Genomic DNA, 7,230 nt, shown 5'->3' with positions numbered 1-7,230 from the left:
GGGAATCTTTGAGGAACCCTCCGTAGTAACTCCTTCGCTCCTGGCGGTCTCTGGGGTAGCTGTAGCAAGAAAATAAACCCCCTAGCCCACATCTCCGTACCAACCCCATCATCCTGATCGTATCAAACGCAAGAGGGGTAGGTGCAACTATCCTCTCAATACCACATAAGGCATCCCCCAAACCCATTCCCAAAATGAGCCTGGTGATGTAGGGCCCAGGAAATAATAAACCCACTCTCACAGACTGACCCTGATACCTCAGAATATCTGCTAATATGCATCTTAAGTGAATCGGCACATTGCGGGCCATGGAGTATAAAAAGAGAAGATCCTGCTTGGTCAGAGCAGATATGTTATCGGCTCGACCTGACACAGACCTACTGATAACTGTGTGTACATACCTGTAGCTCGACCGGGATAGGCTAGTGGCTTTCGACAATCCCGGTTCATACTTCCATGTTCACACAGAATCCTATACGCATGATGTGGAGTCACTGATACTGGAAAATCCACTGGTAATTGTCTATACTCTAATGTACCTGTATAAGCGATATCGTACAGGCCAGTCCGAATCGAAAACTCAGTGACACTCATGGAAAACAGATGTCCAAATGCCTGAAATTGTATAGCATCCATAGTGTCAAATCTCCCATGCATCAACGGAACTCAAAAGACGCTAAAACCTCGAGCGTCAATACGCGGTAAGCTGTCTCATTGATCGTCAGTAGCCTACTCCAGCTTCCTACTGCTAGCATCTCATCAATTTCATTAGCTAGCTTGTCACCCCGCTGAATATCTCTCAGCACTTGCAAATCCATGAAATAACTCTGCCCAAAGTCGAGTGCTGAAAGTCTCTCAAATCGAGTCTGATGCTCGGGATTTGAGAAATCCAAGTTTAGTGGCTCGTGTGAGGTGACTCTAAGATGCTTTACTTCGTTCTTCTTCATGCGAGGTGCCATATCTGTCGTACAAAAGAAGAAAATGATCAAAGAAGATCAAAAATAGTATACTGCAGAATTCCACACGGGCTTGTGGAAATTACCCACGCCCGTGTGGATCTGCAGGGCGTGAAAGCCCAGCACGGGTGCAAAACAACTCTCAAAAATTCAACTTAGAACCTCGTCCAGATGCTTTCTAAACATACACCATGCATTGTAAAAATGAAAATTCGCAATTAAAGATATTTAATCTGTGAAAAACAAGAGTTGGCGAAGAAAAGAGGATAAGAAGGTTACCGAAGAAATAAATGTGAAAACTTTGAAAATTGGTACGATATGTGAATCAAAATCCTCCAAAACGACGGCGCGCGGTCGAAAAGATAATCAGAAGTAGTTTTCAGGCGACTGGAGATGAAGAATGAGATGGATCACAAGGTTTTTAATGAAAAGATCGCGTCTGTTGGAATTCTGTGCCTCCACACGGGCGTGCGGTAATTACCCATGCCCGTGCGCTTCATTACAAAAGAGCCACAGGGGTGCACGCACGCCCCTGTGCGTTCTCGGGAAAACACTCCTTGGACTCTGACTGCTATCACACGGGCGTGTGGAAAATACCAACGCCCGTGCATCCGACACATAGGGGAAGCCGCACGCCCCTGTGGCGTCTCTAGACATCCGACAAAAATACGAAGTGTTATACACGCCCGTGAGGAAATTCCACACGAGCGTGGACATTCACATGCCCAACTCACAGGGGAAGCCGCACGCCCCTATGTTTTCTCGGGATGGAGAGAACTCCTCTACAGAGTTTCACACTGGCGTGTGGAAATTACCCACGCCCGTGCATGGTTCACAAGGTCGCCCACAGGGGCAAGCCCATGCCGCTATGTGCTATCGGGAAAATTCGCCAAACCCTGCAGGAATTCACATGTCCGTGCGAAATTTACCCACGGGTGTGTGCTAATCGCATGGTCGTTCACAGGGGCAGCCGCACACCCCTGTGCCTTCTCTGGATGAGCTCATAGTGTAAATCCACAGGCATGCGGAAATTCCACACGCCCGTGTGTTTTCTCTGGATGACTTAGAAAAATCTGTAGGCTCTGTAGAAAATTTTTGAACATGTTTACACACTCAGAGCCTGCTCTATTATGCAATTTTTTACCAGTGAAAAACATGAAATAGGGCTCAAACGACCAAACTTCTCCAATTCCACATGAAAACACATGATTAAAATTCAAAGTTCACAAGGAAATCTCAGCACAAACATCTAAGAAAGTAAGACACCAACACTTAACAAATTATTCACGCAAACAAACTGAACTAAAGCTAAGAAAATAGTAAACACTTGGGTTGCCTCCCAAGAAGCGCTTGTTTAACGTCACTAAGCTCGATGTACCTTGTCTTACCTCACGGGGGTTCATGAATGAAAGTTGCCCTCTTACCCATGGCTTGAAAGCATGATGTGCAATGTCTCTTTAGAGTAGAGGATGTATTATCGGGCTTCGGACCACCTAACAATGATACGTCTAACTTCTTCGGTTCACGTGCATCTCCACCAGCCTTGGAGTGTTTCCGGTGGCGTCTCCTAGCCCTCTTCATTTTCCGGAGCACCTTCTTCAAGATCCCCGGGATAGATGGTACTTCTTCCGTCGATCCAAGTATCATTACATCTTCATGTTCCTCCTCTTGGTCGAACAACCCTTCATACGAATCTGGATTTAACATCTCCTGTATGTATTCATCAACAATCTCATCAATATTGTCTAGAAAATATAAAGTATCATCGAAATCGAGAGAATGGCGCATGGCCTCAGCAAGGCGGTATGTGAACTTGTCATCTCCAACTCTCAAGGTGAGCTCTCCACCATCCATGATGCCTCTCGGATGTCGCACTGTTCGGTCCGCTAGTTGAAAAGTCATCAGAGTAGGCCTAAGCTCGCCCAAGCCTAGCTTTTGAAAGAAGGTGTATGGCATGACGTTGATACTTGCCCCTGAGTCCGCCAATGCCATTTCCTCACCAAGATTGCCAATATTACACGGAATGATGAAGCTTCCCGGGTCTTTCTTCTTGTTAGGCATGTTCTTTTAAAATACTGCCGAGCATGAAGCATCTAAAATCACTGAAGCACTCTCTTCCAACTTCCTCTTGTTAGTCAACAAGTCTTTCAAGAACTTCGCATACTTAGGCATTTGGGCCAATGCCTCAATAAAAGGAATATTAATGTGGAGTTGCTTGAACAAACTCAGGAACTTCTTGTACTATTCATCCCCTTGGTCATTTTTAAATCTAGAGGGATAAGGGATTCTTGGCTTGAAAGGTGGGGGTACCACCTCTTTCTTTTTGCTCGTTCCCTCTTCCATCTCTATAACCTTGGGTGTGTGTTCTTTTGGCATCTCACTCAGAAGCCTACCTTCAACCTCACGACCACTTCTTAAAGTGATCGCCTTCACGTGCTCTCTAGGATTGGTCTCTGTATTGCTTGGTAAGCTTCCATGTGGCCTTTCAGAGAGAGACTTCGCAATTTGACCCACCTGATTTTGAAGGTTATGCAAAGAGGCGGTGTGGTTGCGAAGTGTAGCCTCAACTGATTCAAACCTAGTATTTGCAGATTGCACAAATCTAGCCAAATGCTTCTCTAGGTCCGTCATTCGGGTTTCCAAACCTGAGACTCTGTTTTCCACCTGAGGAGCTTGTTGTTGTTGGAAACCCGGTGGCCCCATGGCCTTTTGTGGACCTTGATTACTCCATGAGAAATTGGGATGATTCTTCCAACCTGGATTGCAAGTATTGCTATATGGGTTTCCTTGAAGTCTCATGCCATTACCTACAAAATCAACATTCTCCACCGAAGAAACATCACCAATAGAGATCGGGCAATCGGAGGGAGCATGTCCTCCACCACACCCTGTGCAATTAGTTACGGCTGCCACTCTATTTGAAGTTAGAAGATCTAACTTCTTACTCAAATTTTCCACTTGGGCCGCCAATGAAATTACCGCATCTATCTCATGGAGACCGGCTACCTTTTTCTTCTCCCTAGCATTCCATTGGTAGCTGTGTAACCCCATTTCTTCAATCAACTGGCGGGCCTCATCGGGGGTCTTGCTACCTAAGGTACCTCCTGCTGCCGCATCCAAGAGTTGCCTTGTACTCGGGTTCAAACCAATGTAAAAAGGTTTGAACAATCATTCACTCCGGGAATCCATGTTGCGGGCACTTCCTCAGCAGCTCCTTGAACCTTTTCCATGTCTCGAATAGAGACTCTAATTCCAACTGAACAAAGGATGAGATCTTGTTCCTAAGCTTTGCTGATTTTCCGGGAGGGAAATAACAGGTTAGGAAAGCTTCCACCATCTCCTCCCACGTGGTAATCGACACTCTAGGTAACGAGTGTAGACACTGCTTCGGTCTCCCCTTTAGGGAAAATGGGAAGGCTCTCAATTTGATGGCATTATCCGTCACCCCATTTATCTTCAGCATATCACACACCTCGAGAAAGCTCTCTATGTGACTATTTGGATCCTCATCGGCTAAACCATTGAATTGTACGGACTGCTGCAACATGTGGATGAATGCCGGCTTTAACTCAAAGTTCTGAGCTGTAATCGGGGGATGCACAATACTCGATTGTGTCCCCAACACTGAAGGTTTGGCATAATCGGATAATGTTCACTGTTGCTCATTCTGTTCAACCATGTTTTCAGATTCTTCTGCTTCCAAATCTGCTAGATTAGACTGTTCTTGCACAGGCTCTTTCCCTTTTCTTCTAAGTGTACGTTCAAGCTCGGGATCTCCTTCAATCAATCTTGAGGGATTTCCTCGGGTCATAACCTGTAGCTGCAACCAAAAAGAAAGAAAAAGAAATCATAACGATGATAGAATAAGAAGATATGAAATAGAATATATGGTGAAATAGCTAATAAAACAAAGTGCAAAGTATCTCTAAATGCCTACACCCTGGCAACGGCGCCAAAAACTTAACAAGATCCCCTTGCGTATATCCCGCAAGTGCACGGGTTTGTCAAAGTCATAATCCCGGGTGAGCAGGTATCGAATCCACAGGGAGTAAGGAATAAGAATACTTAATTTGATTCTTAGCTATGTGAAAGATCAATGATGATGAGTGTCACAATGATTCAATTCTCAACAATAAAAGCAACAAATAAGAGAGCAAAAGTAAAGAAGGGGATAAGGCAATCGATAAAGATGGGCTACCCGGATAATGCTCCACCTAGGATAATTGTTTCAACTGCAAGAATCCTCTATTATGCTTCCTAATCAATGCAATGGTGAGTCGTGGAAATCCTTAATTACATAATCCCAAATCTAAGGTCAACTATGCCTAACTCTATACATGTCCCGGAGGAGAAATCGAACAATATCAACAACTCGCACTCGTATAGATTTGCAATGAGCTCTAGGGATTCCAAGTGATAAATCTATTCCTAATTATAGACCTAACCCTTTGGTCCAGGTGGAAGGTCCCGAACCACAATTGACCCTAGATACTAAGATCACCTCAACGCTTCACTCCGTTGCACGCACAACTAATCCCCAGCGGAAGTTTATCCCTTACACCATTCACTCTATTATGACCACAAAAAACTCAAGGAACGGAGGTACAATCTATCACGTCGGAGGGGAAAGGGGACGCTCCTGTACCTCTCGACTCACACTCTCAACCCTCTCCAACCTAGCTTTGTCTAACACTCGTGGTGTGTCACTCACTCACAAGGTTACCAACAAGAACTCTCAACCCTAGTGTCACTCTAGGCAAAATGTTCATACAATCAAGCATTCAAGGTTGGAACTCACAATAAACATCAATTTATTCAAAGCATAATAAAGAGATTCAAAGAAACGAATACATCCTAGGGTTCACAAACACCTGAGTACCAACTAGGGGTTTAGCTCTCAATGGAGCTAAGTACAATCAAAGAAATAGAATGTAAAAGCAATGAATCCATAAAGAAACACCCTCGATAGTCATGTCAATGGTCTTGTGGAAAGTCCTCTACTCGTCGTCCAAGGATTTTCTCGTCCGGTATAGGATATGCCTCGATGGAAGCTCCCCTATCAACCTTCTTCCTAAAGAATGGTGATGTCGGAGCTGTAGAACCTCTCCAAAACCTTGCCCAATACCCCTCAAAATCCTAGCTGAAGCCCTCTCTCAAGTTGGGGAAAAGATGGAGAAAAGAATACTAAAATCGGGGCTGATTCGGCTTTAAATAAGCTTGGAATCGGGCGACTACACGGGCGTGGATGCTTTACGCGCCCGTGCGGAATGTCCACACAGGCGTGGATAATTTCCACACGCCCGTGTGGATTCTCTGAACTCCTGTTTTCTCGGCCGGTTGTGAATAGTGCTGCTACACTATCCGCCCTGAATAGCTTCCCGAATCCATACTTTCATCGGAGTAACGCAAACGGGCACACGTTCACGTCGTGGATCACTTGCTTCTTCAATGATAGGATGCGTTGGTGGAGCTCTTGTTCTATGTGCATAAGTTGGAATGCTCGAGTATGACTGTCTTTGTGCCCCTCCAAATGGATGTGCCAAACTCGAATAAGAGGAGGTAGGCACACACTCTAGCATCTCACATCGACCTATGTCTTCGCGTTTGAACCTTAGCAAGATTTCCTCCAACATCGGTGCATTATAATCCACATTGGCTTCTTTCCTTCATACTTGGCCTCACAACCCTACCTACACGAAAGTAACATAAAAACACACATATTAGTGTAAAAACCTGAGAAAAGTAATGCTCAACATAAGGAATGAACACTTCGTATTCATATCGCACAAGCACTTATCACACTTATATTCAGTCTAGGGTTTGCCATCAAGTGACACAACATGGTTCGCCGATTTTGCAAATTATTTATCATGGAAAGTTCTTAAGTAAGGCCTCACCTTCCAATAAAAGAAAAAGTTCGTCAGTGATCTAAAGAATTATTTTTGGGATGATCCATTCCTGTTTTGCATTTGTGCAGATCATGTGGTCTGGAGATGTGTATCAAGGAAAGAAGGTTGGGATATCCTTGTACATAGTCACTCAGGACCAGTTGGAAGGCATTATGCTTCGAGTAGAACTACTGGAAGGCCTTGGCTGCCGGATTTTATTGGCCGACTTTGTTTCAGGATGCACACTTGTTTGTTCTTCAATGTGACAGTTGTCAAAGAGCAGGGAATCTTTCTCAACGGAATAAAATGCCTCAGAACCTGATGCAATTTTGTGAAGTATTTGATGTGTGGGGTATTGACTTCATGGAGCCGTTTCCAAAATCCAA

The 7,230-nt window shown here is 44.6% G+C and overlaps 1 non-coding gene across 1 annotated transcript; it reads left to right on the top strand.

The window, feature by feature from the left end:
* The first annotated feature begins 4,138 nt into the window (after positions 1-4,138).
* LOC120264072 lies at positions 4,139-4,245 on the top strand. Its single transcript, XR_005537252.1, has one exon. It is a non-coding gene; the product is annotated as a small nucleolar RNA R71 (small nucleolar RNA).
* The last annotated feature ends 2,985 nt before the right edge of the window (positions 4,246-7,230 follow it).

This window comes from Dioscorea cayenensis, chromosome 6, assembly GCF_009730915.1.
Source record: "Dioscorea cayenensis subsp. rotundata cultivar TDr96_F1 chromosome 6, TDr96_F1_v2_PseudoChromosome.rev07_lg8_w22 25.fasta, whole genome shotgun sequence".
Taxonomy (NCBI): domain Eukaryota; kingdom Viridiplantae; phylum Streptophyta; class Magnoliopsida; order Dioscoreales; family Dioscoreaceae; genus Dioscorea; species Dioscorea cayenensis.
Note: the sequence above shows the minus strand (reverse complement) of the source record. Positions and strands in the feature narration are given on the sequence as shown.